Source organism: Emydura macquarii, unplaced genomic scaffold (genome assembly GCF_026122565.2).
Source record: "Emydura macquarii macquarii isolate MOO-44397 ecotype Brisbane River unplaced genomic scaffold, CSIRO-AGI_Emac_v2 contig_1263, whole genome shotgun sequence".
NCBI classification, from domain to species: domain Eukaryota; kingdom Metazoa; phylum Chordata; order Testudines; family Chelidae; genus Emydura; species Emydura macquarii.
The window spans coordinates 4,169,864-4,186,103 of NW_027131400.1; the positions used below are offsets into that span (position 1 = coordinate 4,169,864).

Below are 16,240 nucleotides of genomic sequence, written 5' to 3' on the forward strand. Positions count from 1 at the left end.
AAAAAGATAGTGACTACATACTACTTTTCAGTGATTCATGCATCTGATTTTCTTTTTTTGTAACCATACTTATCTATTTTGCAGAGGATGTGTGAGGTCTAATTAATTCATTTTTAGTTCAGAACTTTGAAATTCTTTGATAAATGGCGCTATATAAAGCTAATTATTACTAGTATAATTTTTCCTTAACCACTCTTTTGTTATAGACTTTGAGTCTCGTAGGATAAAGAATAGGCTTAAAAACAAATTATTTTTCCTTACTGAATTGGGGAAGCCATTTTTTTAAAGAAACTAGTGCAGTGAACAAAACTGGAAAAGATATTCCACAGCTTTCCTTCAGGAGAGAAAGCCTGCACGGTCCCTCTCTCCTTCAAGGTGGTAAAGATATTTTTCAGTTGTATGTTGCTATTTATGACAATTCCATTCTCCATAAGTTCAGGTACCACTTGAGGGTTCCTGTTTCCGTACATTTATGCTGAGAAGCCTGTTGTTTAACTTAGTGCCAACTAGAAGATTCTTTCCTGAGCCATGGAAGCAAATTTAATATTAACAGGGTTGTACACGCCAATGCCACTCCATCAAACTACAGTGATGCACAGAACTAATTAGTTCTATGTCTCCAGATATGTTCCTTGCTTGCCACAAGGAGCCCAGGAGGAATTTTGCAGTGCTGCAAAGACAACTGTCATTTTGGTGCAGGTGGAGTTTTCTGAAAGGGATCCTTCTTAAGCAGGAAGCTATTACATACCATGGCCAGCATTTTCAAACCTGGATGCTTAATGTGAGGTAAATATTTAGGCACCTAGTTAAAAATCGCCTGATTTTCAGTAACACCCAAGCATATGTAAGTTTCAGTACAGACTGCATGTGTTTGGTACTTTTGAAGGCAAGGCCACTTATTTAGGCGTCCAAGTTTGAGAACAGTCTTTTAAAAAAATTCATAGGAGTTACACAAACATACTTTGTACATATTGTGTGCTTCTTATACCTATTTTCTCTATGGTGTTAAGTGTGGCTAATGAAAAATTCAAACTCTTATGGGATACATTTTTTAATGAGTACATGAATAATTAAAACTGATTTGAAAACTTAGGGGCATGTGTTTAATAAAAATCAATTTAACAAGAGCCACTTGCATGCGCATGAAATGGGTGTAAAATGTAAACAATATTTAAACAAAATTGGCCCTAAAATTAGGCAATCAGCTAGTCAGGTCTAAACCACCATAAAGGGCAAAACAGAACAACCAGTACTCATGTGCTTAAAGCCTAGATTATTAAACACTTTATATAATATCAGTAATACTTTGAATTTAACTTTTTGTATAGGACTTGTTAGGGACTTAAGTTGTTTATTTCTTTTATTCTAACATTTTTAATATACACACTTCAAACCTATTTCCACCAATGGACACACAGAGGCAGATACCATGGGACATATGCAATTCCACTGCCTGGGTGGAGAGGGGTAGGATTTGAGGAGTTCACAGAGTATGTGAACTTCATGCATATCACAGGAAACAGCATCTGACTGAAATGGTAGTAATTGTAAGTGCCAGTTTGACCCAGTGTAGCCTGCATGAAACACTGTATATCAACATACTAGTAGCTAGTAAAGTACAGAGGGTGTGCATATTGTGCAGCTCTGCTCAGCTGTCATTCACAAATAGCAGAATTTGGTCATTTATTGCCTCTTATGCATCCTTTCAGAACTTGTTCTCTGTGTTTTTAAACACAAAATGGAAAGGTTCAATGAGAAAAGTGCTTGCTTAACTGACGCAGGAATTGATCTTAATCTTCCCTAGCTCTGTAGGATTTATTTTGTGCAGACGAAAAAAATGGCATTACTGAAAATATTTGGACAAATACAGTGAGTCATTGGGGAAATGTATTAAGTTAATTAGCAATTCATGTAATAGTAGATGGGAGCTTTACTTTCATACGGCACAGTACTGATTAAAGAAAAGACATTCCTTATCTGAGTCTTAATCTTCATCCTATTGGAGAGAAACTAGCAGAGTTCATTTTGTTGGCTGACAATCTACAATCTTAGTGATTTTAACTCCAAATATGGCTGGAGTGAGTTCTCTACCTCACCCTATGAATACTGATAGGAAGCCAGCCCAGCCATACTTATAAATTAAACCCCCATATGCTGTATAGAGATTACTGAATTTATATCACCTTCAGTGGGGGCACAACTGTATTATTTATTGAAATTGCTACTTCTTGTGCAGCTGTTAATCATTTCATAGGTATTTTTCCTTTCACATTTATAGCCATCAGTTGCTGGCAAGTTTAGGACAGATCCTTTTCCCACAAGGGTCCAATGTCTTCCTATCAAAATTCTGAGAATCATCCACATATTTCTAACTTTAATGCTTTCCTTCACTGAATATTTGAGGCCAAGAAGGACTGGGCAAGATCGTATTTGGTTTGTATCAGCTCTACCTTACATTTTATTACAAGTTAGTTTTTTCAGGATGTTTTACAGGGATGGTCTCCATAATTCTAGAAATCACAATATGGCATGAAAACAGTATCGTATATGGCAACATTTAAACACCAGGCAAGAGAGCTGTGTCTGAGTTTAAGATGGGTTTGTATTGGGAGAGGACCCTCAAGAAATTTTGAAATCCAGGACTTAATTTTCTGCATCTTAAAATACATTAGGCCACATGAAAACAAAGATTGGTATATATTCCATGTAACACTGGTATTTAAAAAAAAAAAACCCAAAAAACAATGCAATACCGAATACAATAAGATTTCCCTTCTGTGTGTCCTCCCTTTCCCTTCTTTCTATTTCTTTTCAACTTTGGCTTTCTAAAGTTTCTCTCCGTGTTTCTTTTCTTCCATCTTTCTCCCTGTTTTCCTACAGTCTTTCCCTCATCCTCACTAACGTTTCTTATAATTTACAAACTTACACCATGCCAACCAAAAACCCCAAAAACAGTTTTCTTTCATCTCTTTCACTTCAGGACACTTCTGTGATTCAGTCCCATTCTTTTTCTCTTAGTTTTTGTATCTGTCATATAGTATTTGATATTACTCTTACATATTTCTGTTCATTCACATTCATCACTTTTCTGTGGAAAACATCTCCCTCCTTTGGTCTTCCACATCCCTCCCTCCTCTTTGCTACCTCTTATCTCCTCATTCTCCTTCTCCCTCTGTCCCTTTCATTCCTCAGTACCTTTTGAAGTTTACCTTTCAGAATCTTGAATGAGACTGCACAAAACATGACAGAAGAGGTTCAAGTTAACTTCAAAGGATGATGTAGATTGGAAGAGGACCCTTTGAAAATATACAGAATACAGTAGCACTGATAAGAAGCTTAAAGTCCAAGGATACTTTCAATATAACAATGATGCTTTGCTCTTATATATCAACTTCCATTTGAAGATCTCAAACTGCTATAAAACATAATAAATTAAGCTTCACGAGATTCTGGATCAAGTACATGAGTATTGTTATCCGCATTACATTTAAAGCTGAGACATAGAGAATAAAATTTTCTTAAATGTAGCATTACCTCAAATGGCCCTGTGCTCACTTCTGTACTGGGGTGAATTTAACCCAGCTCTTGTAAGGCCAACATTTCCAAATTTGGATTCCTAAAGAAATATACCTAAATTCATATTCAGTAGCCTACATACAGTTGGCCTGATTTTCAGAGGTGTTGAGTACCTACAGATCCTGCAGATATTAACAGGAGCTGCAGGTACTCAACATCTGTGAAAACCAGTCCAATTTTATTTATGTGACTAAAGTTAGACATCCAAATTTGAAAATTTTGTCATTGGTGGTTTACCCAAGATCACATGGAAAGTCTGGTAGAGCATATAATGCAATTCTTATTCCTATAAATTAATCACAAGAAAATCTTTTTTCCATTAATCCCTAGCTGTGCCTCCATCCCAACTTTATCCCATGATGTCTTATCATTTTGTACAGTGTTTGTAAATTATTGAAGCCAGTTTCTCAAGTGTCCCAGAGAAAACAACTGATTACAGCATGCAACATGTTGCAGGGTTTTCATACAACGGGCCTGTTATGTACACCATTTCAAGTAGTGTTACTACAGAGGTATAATTACAATAATTAGTTCTTTGAAGTAATTTAACTGATGCCACTGTGGAAGTTTATGTATCTGTGCATATATTCAGCTTACAAATATCACATAAATGCTCAGTTGCATGTACGTGTGTACATCAAACTCCTTCAACAGTGCTGATATGGACCAGCATGTCATTCAAATTGTATTTTTCATAAATGTTCATAGTTTCAAAAATGTGAATCAAAGGAGTATATCCATTTTACAGATGGAGGAACTGAGGCACAGAAGAGTGAAGTGATTTGCCCAACATGATATGATGAGTCATTAGAGAGACAAGGTGGGTGCATAATATCTTTTATTGGACCAACTTCTGTTGCTGAGAGAGACAAGCATTTGAGCCACTCAGAGCTCTTCTTCAGGTCTGAGAAAGGTATTGCAAGTGTCAACTAAATGTAAGGTGCAACAGATTGTTTATAATAAGTAGTTAGCACATATTCTAAGGCAGACGTTCTCAAGCTCGGGGGGCGGGGTGGGACAACACATGAGAAGCTTTAGCAGGAAAAAAACCAACTTACTGCGCACATTTTACCCACAGCAATTAATAACTAGCAAAGCTGATTCCTCCAGACATATCAGGTCCTCAGATGACACTGTGCATTTGTCTCTAGATGGTAGAGACGATCTGTACTTTCCAGTACCGGGGCAGAATGAGGGCAGCAGCTTCAGCAGGTGTTACTGAGCATGCTCAGTCCTTGTGAGCATGCTCACTAAACGCCAAACAGCAACCCTGAGGAAGGAGGCGGCACGTGATCCCATGTGTCTTCCCTACACGTTGCCTTTGCTAGAGGGAGCTATGCATTATATAAATAAAGTCGTTTTTTAATCCGTATTTTAATCCGTTTGCTGTATTTTAATCCGTTTGCTACGACGCAGTCTGCACATTTAATTATAAGCGTGGAGTATAGTCGCTGGTTTTCTTTTTAAAATGGATCACTGGCTCATTCATACAATAAAAAAAAAAAGTGAAAAAAAGAGAATCTGAAACAGATTGAAGTGAAGCACTCCCTTGCATATATCGGTATTTGTACTTGTGTGTGTGTGGGAGAGGTATCAACTAATACAGACACAAGGGGAGGCATGATCAATAAGTTTGAGAACCACTGTTCTAAGGGGCATTCAAGGCAAAGTGGGCCATTAACACCTGTACATCCTAGGACAAAAAGAGGGGGTTAGTGGGTAACTGACAGAGTGGATAAAAATCAATTATTTTTTTTAAAAAACCAAAAACCGATATTTTAAAATTTAAATCAGATTTTTTTAAAAATCAAACAAACACTAAATTTCTCTCTCGTTTAAAAAATAACAGTTACAATTAAATCTCATCACAAATGTGCTAAATCTACACTTACAGTCTCATAAAAATGAATGAATGGCTCTAGTCTGTCCAGCCTAACTACCAGCTCTTGCTTCTTGAAAGTTCTGGGCTTTCAGTTTCTGTATCTGAAGCAGACTGAAGTCACATGTGCAAAGAAAGACACAGGCTGGATAGGATTGTTGTTGTTCTGTGCTTTTGTGGTGGTGGAGCTGGGCCAAGCAAGGCAGAGGAGGTAGTTAAGACACTGTCTTAAAGACAGAGAGACATTGGTGGAAGGTACCTAGATACAATTTATGAGAAGGAACTTGAACAGTGCTCAAGAAATACTGAGGGGAAATTTGCCAGTTTAAGCGTTGATGGGTGGAGCAATGTACACAATGATCCAGTAATAATTGCCTGTGTGACAACAGAAGATGGAGTTGAATATCTTTCAGAAACAATAGATACATTGGGAAATGCCCACACAACAGAATATTTAACAGAAGTGGCAGTGAAAGCTGTAATAAACTGTGAAGAAAAATTCAACTGTCACGTGCGCAGTTTTGTCACAGACAATGCTGCAAATGTGGCAAAGATGAGCAGATACTTAGAAGAAGAAACGGAAGGATGCTCCTTAATAACATATGGCTGCAGTGCCCATTTAATGCATCTTTTAGCCAAAGACTTCAGTACATCTTCTCCAGGAATAAACGAAAATGTCGTTGAAGTTGCAAAATACTTCCATAACAACCATTTTGCTTCGGCTTCACTGAAGAGAGCAGGAGGATCCAAACTAATTCTCCCTCACGATGTTCGATGGAATTCTGTGGTTGATTGTTTTGAACAATTTATTAAGAACTGGCCTATTCTCATACAACTTTGTGAAGAAAACCGTGATAAAATAGATGGAAGTATCTCATCCAAAGTATCTAACATTGGATTAAAGAGGAATGTAGAGGATATGCTCAGTATACTAAAGCCTATATCCATAGCCTTAATCAAACTTCAGAGAAATTGTTGCTGCATTGCTGATGCTGTTGAAATTTGGAAAGCACTTCAAGAGACATTAAAGAAAGAAATATCTCACCAGAAAGTTAACTGCAGGCAATAACAAGCGAATTGATCAAGCACTAACTCCACCTCGTTTTCTTGCGAACATTCTTGACCCCAGATATAAAGGTGGATGCCTAACTTCTGAAGAAGATGATGCTGCCATGGCATGGGCATCTCAAAATCTCTCCTCAGTTATGCCAGTCATAATAAATTTCAGGGCTGGCGCGGAACCATTTAGACAGTACATGTTTACTGATGATGTTTTGAACAAAGTCAGTCCTCTCAATTGGTGGAAATCATTAGGCAGGCACCTTGAAACAGAGTTCCTTCAGTTGCTAAGCCAACTTTTCACAGCAGTAGCTTTCTCTGCAAGCACAGAGAGAATATTTTCATCATTTGGTATTATTCACTAAAAGCTAAGAAATGGACTGGGAGTTGAAAAAGCAGGAAAACTCGTATTTCTGTTTCAGTCTATGAATAAAAATGACAGTGGGAGTGGGGAAGATGAGAGCCAGTTGTAGAAGTTTTAAGGACAGTGTATGTTTAGTGTTGTGATAACTTGTCTATTAGAGTTAATAACATTTGAAAATTAAAAAAACCCGAGAATTTAAGGACAACCGTCAGCCGGCAACTCAGGAGACTGCTGCAATTGCAAATGTGAAACATTTATGAAACATTTAAGATTTAGTTTAATGAAATATAAGTACTATTGTGTTTGTGTGTGTGATTTAGTTCTTACCATTCCTAATGCACTGCTGCTACATCTGCAGTTTGACACAGGTAATGAGTATTATGTACTATTTCCTAAATTAATAAAAATCAAGTTATCTAAAAAATTACACAAAATATGCCCTCCTAGATGTTGTAAAATGCTGTATTGAGTTGTAAATTAATATGTTTTAGTGATCAGATTTGCACCATTGTTTAAGAAATATGTGAAGCAGTATCAGTGGGAAACTTGATTTAAATCAATGATTTTCTCTTGATGATTTAAATTAATGATTTAAATCACCTTGATTTAAATCAATCCACCCTGGTTACAGATCGTTGTAATAAACTATAAATCCAGCTGAAATAGTCCCTCACAATATGTGCTAACTACTTATATTAAACAATCTTTTCCACCTTGCATTTAGCTGTGGTGCTTGAGTACCTCTCCCAGACCTGAAGAAGAGCTGCGTGTGGCTCGAAAGTTTATTTCCCGCACCAACAGAAGTTAGTCCAATAAAAGATACTACCTCAGTATCCTGGGACCGGTACAGCTACAACTACACTGCATACAACATAGGATGAATCGTGTGTAGTATCAGAACTAGAATTCAGGGTTGACTCAGTCCAATGCTTGGTCCACTGGATCATACTGGTTGTCAACAAGACAGCTGTGTGCAAATGAATAAAGATTGAGGGGAGGTAATAGAGAAGAAATAGAGAAGAGAAGATAGATATAGAAGAGGGAAAGAGCAGTGATTGGCTGATTTACCTTTGATGTCATAATCTCAGGAGGAAGGATGTCAGAATCCCATCATTGAACAAAGAGCTGTGCAGAGCCCACCTGAGGAGAAGGAAGAGGAATGGCTTAGGGGACAGGAGGGAGATATGCCTCTGAGGTCATAATCCTACTACCCAACAATGAGTTTTTCATAGGGTTATAACAGAGGGAAGGAAGAAAGCAAGCAGAAGCAGTACTAATCTGAATGGGGAAAGGCGTGTAGTGCATCAGCAGGATACTCACCTAGGGCTCCACAAGTCTGTGTCTAAACTCCACCTTGGATACAGAGGGGACCCATGCAATGTAAATACAGTAGACTTCAGGGGAGTGAGGATCAGGGTCAATCAGTTAAGCCCTGCAATTCCTTGCCTGGTCCCTCTTTTTCTACATACGCAGATGTGGAAAGACCAGTCAAAATCTTGCCCTTTTTACTATACATTTACTTTTTGATTAGACCAACTGTAGCCTTAATATAAGCAAAATATATCTCATGGTTGATGTAAAATTATCCCCACAAAAGTGTGGAAAATATTTTCACATAGAGTATCTAAAAAAAATAGTTCAAGATGCTGACTTATTAAACTTTAAGATAACTAGCCTATTTAGTCTGTTACAGTGAGGGTTTTGTTTTATATTGTGAATAATTAAAAATAGCTATTAGAAAAAGCTCTAAGTGATTTGTCAGATACATAGGTAAACTGGGATTGATAACCAACCTGGAGTGCTTGTTTTTTTCTGGTCGAAATGTTCTGTAAAGATTTAAGCATCCAAGAGCAGCCAGAATGTTTGGAATACTAGAATTCCCAGCAAGACAGAGCAGGATACTATTACAAACCTCTCAGAGGCAACAAGAAATATCATACTGGCAATGGATAAATCAAAACTGTACTCCTTGGGTCACTTACCAGCTTCAGGAAAATATGGGACAGTGAGACTAACTTGTTTGATGAATGATTGGATTATACCTTTAAAACCTTGCCAGGATTTATTTGAGGTTACTTGTATCAGTTGTATTTTTATGTATGTTTCCTCTATTTGGAACATTGCTAATTCAGAACATTGCTAATTCAGAACCAAAAGTTACAAAAAAAATTCATGTGAAGCCCATTAGTCCTGGAACAATAAATCCTCATTTAGCTATCCTTGGAGAATGAGTATATCAAGAAAGCTAGATATCCTTTCACAGCAAGAGTTAAATTGAAACAAAAACATAAGGGTCTATCACAAACTGTGTATACTAAATGAGAGTTATATGCATGTCTCTTTCATATAGAGGTGTTAAACAATTTTTTATTTGTGTATTCAGCATTTGTATTATAGGAAAAAGGAAAATAGCCAATTTCAGCTGTGTCCTACCTGGTAGATTACTGGCCACTTTGAATGACGCCTGTGTATACCTATTCTTTGTTATTTTCCTACAGATCTTTAGTTGTTGCATTTGAATGAGCATATATTTTAAGGTTTTATCAGGTATATTTTTTCTTTATATGGTACCATTTTTACCACCTGAAACTTTTCTCGTAAATTTCCAACAATCAAATTATGATTGTTATCCTATACAAATACCCCTGTACAAATATAGCTCGGGCATTGATTTTAAGAGGAGGCCTGAAGCCTCCCTAGGTCCTGTTACCTCTATGAACATAAAACAGTGGGCATAAAGACAAGGGAATTAACACATCACCACTGCCTCTTCTTCATCTTGGACAGGACCAGTGGATGAATCAATCCGAGATGAAATGGAATTGGAGGATCAGGAACACACCAACTGGAACCAGGAACCCGGGGAATCAGGAACAAGGTAAGTCTCTAAGCAACCTTTGGTCTTCTATTCTTGATCCGGCAAACTTTGTGCACGTGCTGCTAGACCGCTGTCACTATGATGAATAGCGTCCACAGAATGTTACTCGCAAGCGTAAGTACGGCATCCTCCAGTAGGATGCTTCCAATCTTCCTGCTCCAAGTTTTGCACGCTGCCCACACCCATCACTCTATCATAGATGCACATGACCCTTAAACGTTTTGCACACAGCACTGATACGTTTGCATCTGACCCTTGCGGTTATACGCGGTACTGCATTCTCATACTAAACCAAATAATAAAATGTTTGGAACAAACCGTATTCCACCTTACGATGGTATGAAACATACGACTCAGTAGTATAAAAAGACAGCATGCAAAGATGAATTCATTTACATCTGAATACATTGACTAGCCCCAGTTCCTACAATACTGAAAAGCTTAAGACTTTTGAAGCAATAAAAGACTTATTCAAGGGATAATCAATTGATTGATTGCAAAATAGAGTCTCCTTATACTTGTTAATTATATAGAATTTTAGTTGTTTTTCAGCTAATAGGAATGCTTGATTAACTGAATAATCTATCTTTGATACCTGCCTTGACCAACATATGATGATGATGAGGATGAGTGGCTCCATTCATCAGGAGGACAAATTGTCAGTTATGGTTAAACAAGCAGTGGTTAGACTGGATGTTAACCTTACCAATTGCTAGTCTGTCTGAAATTTCCCATTCCCAGAGAAAGCATCTGAGTCGATGGTAATGGATGAATGCCAGTTACACTTAAAATCCACAGATTTCTTGGATCCACATCAGTCTTATTTCAAATCTGGGTATAGAAAAGAGATTATAGTGAGGTGCATGGTTGATGATAAGTGAAGGAAAAAGTAAGGTGTGCATGTTGATATTTATTAGAGTCAGGGTCTGTCTGTACCTTCTGTTTAAGGGCATATGCCAGACCTTTGCAAAATCTGTTCTCAGGGTTAGCGTGCTATTGGATCTACAACGCTCTTGAATTTCCAGGTTTTGATGCCTTATTCTATAACGATGCAAGCAAGTGATTTTGAAGCAAAACTATTGCTTAAACAGTTTTTTAAAATCATTGGTCAGTTAAAGTAACTAACTTCATCTACTGTTCTCATTGAAACAATTTAAACAAGTTAACCGAAATATACATAAGTTCACCCCCATCACATTAGCAGAAGTAAACAGTGCTTTACAATTTCTCAACTGTGGGTAAATCTTCAGGACCTGACAGTTTCTCTCTAGATTTCTATCAAAAATATAGTGCCCGGTTACCATGTTTACCATGCTTTAGGCTTAGAAAGATACATAAACAGAATAAAAACCTAACAAACTATGCAGCCTATACATCTTTTCTACCACTCAACTTAAATAGGGCAAGTCACTGATAGGTCAAGAACACCAGCGAATGCTCCATTACCCAATCAAAACAGATTTATATATAACCAAAACCCTGGATCCAAACACCCCGAATTCCCTTGCAGAATCAAGGTCCTAAATAGTTCCAGTGTGTCCATCACCATAGTATCTAAACACTTTGATTTCCAGCTGCTCTAGATATCTCTCTGCATTTACAATAGTGTTTTAGTCAGGAGAAAACAGAAGGCAAAATAATTCATTTTAATTTGTGCAATATTCTTTAAATGTCAAAGTATCAGAATACCGTAAGATTAGTTATACGTAACATCACAGGTTGTTAGTGGCAAAATAAATCAAAGTTCAAAAATTTTAAATGTCCTTAACTGAAAGTTAGCAAAGGATTGCTAAAGCATGCAATTTAGACAACTTTTAAAATAAATCTGATTAATTTACTATTTAAAAAATAACCACTTAAAAGCAGAGAAAATAATGAAACCTTAAGTTCATTTGTTGCGGAGTAGCTACTTTGAAGCTTGTGGAGAGATTCTGTATAGAGTACTTCTGTTGGCATCATTCTTTTTAGTTTGTCTCACTCTGCAGAGCCTAACCTGGGTGGGGAAGTACTTGGAAATGTTCTGGTGAAAATAATAGATTAAAGTCCTTCTGTTGGCATGGAGACACGAATAAAGTGAATCCATTGCAATTACATTTTTTTCAAAAAAGTGTACTTTCAACATACTATTGTGGGTGGACTTGTTAAGAATTTTAATCTGTTGTCTTCCATTAAGGCATCACAGCTTTCAGAGACATCAGTCTGTGTACTTTACTTTTACTTCACTTTTGTTTCAGTGGTAATCTGAAGTACAATTGATTGGAGGTTTTGAGTAAGTTTTTAACTCATCATGCTCACCACAAACCTAAAGGGTCCATCATGAATGCTGCTGTTGTCAACACAGAGCAGCGTTAATCCCAACTGTTCTTTTTTGGAGGAAGATACCTACTGCTTCCCTGTGACTTTTCTTTTCTTGAAAGTTTCTAGGTTTGAGCAGGCTCTGCTCTCAAAATTATCTGCATTGCTTTCTTCTGAGGTGACTCATCACCTTACTTTTGTCTGGAGACTCCTTCCCACAATTCTTAGGCTAGTGTAAAACACTGTTTTGCATAGGGTAACCGTCCACATTTCTTATTTATGAAATGTATTACACCATGTACTGCACAGGATGCAGTACAAGGTGTAATAAATTGGAATTCATCACCCTGGTTACTGCTAAATGATACTTTTCAACAGGATTTATCCCTGGTAGAGCCTTGCAACCTGACCCAGTGGGACCCAACTACATGTGTATGTTCAGGTTGGGTCTGAAAACAACACTCTTGGACTTGGTTGAGTCATCTCTGATCATCTCCTCTTGCCATGGGGTTGGTGCAGTGGCAGCTGTGTGCCCCGCTTCTGCCAGCTGCTGCCACCTTGCTAAGCTCTGTGTGCCAACAGGTTACAGTGCTTCTTACACAGCAAGGTGGTGGAGCCCAGGAGAAGCTGGCCTGGTGGAGGCGGCTGGAAATGGATCACAGGCCCAGGGCCTGGGAGCGTGAAGGCCTCACAAGCACAAGCCCCAAAGATGAGGCGGCAGCAGCACTGACACAGGCTGGGGAGGAAGCATTGGGGTCGGGTCAGTTTTAAAAATGACTTGACACTCTTGGGTCAGGTTTGGGCTAGCTGTGCTCAGATTAGGCTAGGCTTTACACTAGGCCCAACCAGACCTCCAATCCCTGGTGCTACTAAAAATACTTCTGAAGACCTTTGGAATGAAATAAATCACATCAGTGTCAGGTATTTTCAAAACCATTTCCAGGAAATAGTGGAGGAGAATACTACTTGGCTCTCCCTTTCTAACTCCTCATTACAAAAGCTGGATGCTGTGCTATATATATTTGTTTGTAAAGTGGCATAATCTTCTTCCTGGTTATGAACTTTTTAAATGGAAAGCAAACAAAGAGATTCTCCAGGCTCTCACCCCTCCTATCTATGATCAAACTAGGGTTGGGGAGATTTCAGAAATTAAGAGGTGGGGAATTTTTGTGGAAATCTCTTCTTAAAATGTTGATGGCTCATCACTGGATTGAAAATCATTACCATGTGAGCCAATGGCTATGATGGTCTATGTTAAATAAGTTGAAGATCAGTTTTATAGTGGACTGAAATCTACATTACCACCCTTCTGGCTAGCTGAAGCTGGACAAGGATTAAATGGATCTGAAGACTGAATTACCTTCTCATCCTACAGACATCGATAATATCTGTCAGAGTTCAGGCACAATGGTCCATTCCTCCCTCTTACGAAAGCTTTTACTGGTAAATTTATTTTTAATCTTTCACTGGAGCACAGAACTGTTTTTCAAAAGTAATTGTAAGGACACAGAATCAGCTCATATTTAGTATCTCAGTTTGTTCACTTCAGCTTTCCACTGATGTTTTTCTTTGTAAATATACTGAATAGAATGGCTCCATCTGGTAATAACTCCAGAGACTAAAGGAAATTGAAAGTTCATAAACTGTGGAGAGACACCCTCTAGTGGCTTAATGTTTAATACTCATGTTCTTCAATGAGTGCAGTAATCAATATTCTACATTGTGTATTGATTGAGTAAAGGAAGAGAAGAATGGCTCAGTATGTTTGGCTTTATGGAGGAGGTGGGGGGCCCAGAAGGATAGCGGTATGCTTGTTTCCTTACTGTGTTTAGCAAGTTTTTGATCCTGTGCATCTGATTACTTATACAAGCATATCAATACTTTTTAACTGTAATTGATGTCAGATGTATTCTAATACAGATTCTATTCTTGCACAGTAGGACATCTTCCAACATGTGTTTCTACTAACAGAGTATACTTGAAAATTGTTTTGTCCTCCTCTTAAGTTTGATAGAAGTGACACTCCACATATGATGGTCTAATGGATTTTGGAATCTAATGGAAAAACAAGAGAAATTAGAGACAGAATCTGCACTGGAACATCTTTTATTCCCCAGCTAATGAAGTCTCATCCCTTGAAGTGTATTTAATAGTGCTTTACAGAATCACAGAAAGTGATGTCCCTACACAAACATGGCTGGTTTCTTGATTAGAGAGAAACTAGTTGGATCCACTCCAGTCTAAATCCATTTTGGTTTAGATGAAGAATCAGATTTAATACAATTATGTGCTGTGGAAAATCCTTGTAAAACTTTTAAGGAAAGTCTCATTGTGTTTAAAAAAGAAAAAAAAACATTGTGGTGTGAGATGGGCATGAATTGCCTGTATTATAACTGCTGACAGGAAAAAAGCCTTTTTGTTGATCTGATCTGTTGTCAGTAATATTGTAATCTACACTCATTACCCTGTGAGTTGCCTTATTAAAAAAAATTGCAAACAATTCTTACTATAGGCAGAGCACTGCCTACATTAAGGTAATTCAGACATTTCCCATTATAAAATTATGCCCTGGTCTATACTTGCCCGCAGATTCGGAGGCAGTCGACAGGAGTTACGCAGAGTAACTTGCGTAACTCCCGTCGACTGCTGTGCTTCCCTTCTGTGCACCATCTTCACTGCACTGCACCAGTTCCCGTTGATGCAGGACTACGCTACTTGAGGGGGTGGTTTTACTCAGTCGATTTCCTGATCAATTGAGCAGGTCTACACTGACTGCTACTTGCTAGAGCTTCACAGCTAGAATCTCCAAAGACTCCATCTGCATTAGCCATGCTCCAGCTTAGGGATGAGCAAGACTTTTTCCTGCAATTGCAACTCTGGGCTGCAGCAAGCTATGCCAGGGCTAGGCAGTGGAACCAATAGTAGGGAGCCTGTCTCTTCTGTGCTCAGTGTTCACTTGATGATGCCCAGCAGCACTGGAGGAAGAAACTGCCTGACTGAAACAGAGGGAACAACAGGCAGATCAGCTGGGAGGAAAGTAAATTGGGACAAGCATGCTGGGGAGTGGGAGGATTGGGACTTAAAACAGAGAGCGGGACACTAGGACTGGCTGAGCAAGGAGAATGGGACTGGGAGCCAGGGGAGGAAAGACTGAAATCAGATGAGGAACCAAGATAGGTGACTGGGATTAGCCGGACAAGGAGACAAAATAGGAATGGGTCAGGTGGAGGGAGGAGACAGAGTTGATGAGGAACCAGAGTGTGAGGGGGAACTGGGATTTGTTGGAGAACGACACTGGAACAAGGAGACAGTGGGCACTGAGATTGGACAAAGAGCCTGTAGAACTGGAATCATGTAGTTAAAGTCTCTCTTAATATTTAAAAAGGAGCCAAATTTAGGTTGTACAATCTTAATTCTTGTATTTCCTAAGTTTCAAGTGCTTGATTTTTGCATCCTTAATGATCTTTTAACCTAGTCCTGTGTGTATCTTTAATGAAAACAATGAAACTTTGATTTCACTCATGTTCTGAGTGAGCAATTAATATAGTAAAATGGAAATTATTCCTCTCTCTAATGTTGCTGGATCACAAGGGGAACTTAAGTGTTGTCATGCCTAACTTTCAGGTGCTCAGCTGCATAGTGGAATTCACAACCCCAAGATAGACACCCAGCCTCCCTATGCATTGTACAGGGAAAGTTAGCGCCCTAAAAAGGGATTCACAGAAGCCAGCAAGCTGAGTAGGGAGTCGCTCAAACTAATCAGTAGGAAAGAAATGGCAAGGAGAGGAATGTGGCCGAAGACCGGTTCCTCAAAGGTTAACAACTCTGAACTTTCCCATGCATTTAAATACCTAAACCAACCCTTTCTCACAAAAAAAACCTAGGAGGCAGAACTCTCTTCTTACACCTAGGGCTGTGTAAATCACAGTTCCACAGAGAGCATGGAAATTGTGAAAATCCCCCTAACCTGTCATCTTTTATTTATGTATAGTTTTAAAATAAAAATGTCTAGAACAAAGTCTTTAATATAAAAGTTACCTTAGCTAGTCAATTTCAAGGATAGAATGAGTTTTACAACTAACTTTAGTCAATTTCAAAGATGGCTGTCCATGGTTAAGCTGTTCAACCACTTAAATGTATCTTATCTGAGTCTTCAAGTCAATGCAATGCACTAATAGCCACAATATAG

The 16,240-nt window shown here is 38.3% G+C and overlaps 1 long non-coding RNA gene across 1 annotated transcript in view; it reads left to right on the forward strand.

The window, feature by feature from the left end:
• The window catches only part of LOC137154615 (uncharacterized), a 90,091-nt gene that overhangs the window by 10,395 nt on the left and 63,456 nt on the right, over positions 1-16,240 (forward strand). Inside the window, exon 2 of the long non-coding RNA XR_010920248.1 lies at positions 9,666-9,756. This is a non-coding gene — a long non-coding RNA (uncharacterized lncRNA). The remainder of the gene's footprint in view (positions 1-9,665; positions 9,757-16,240) is intronic.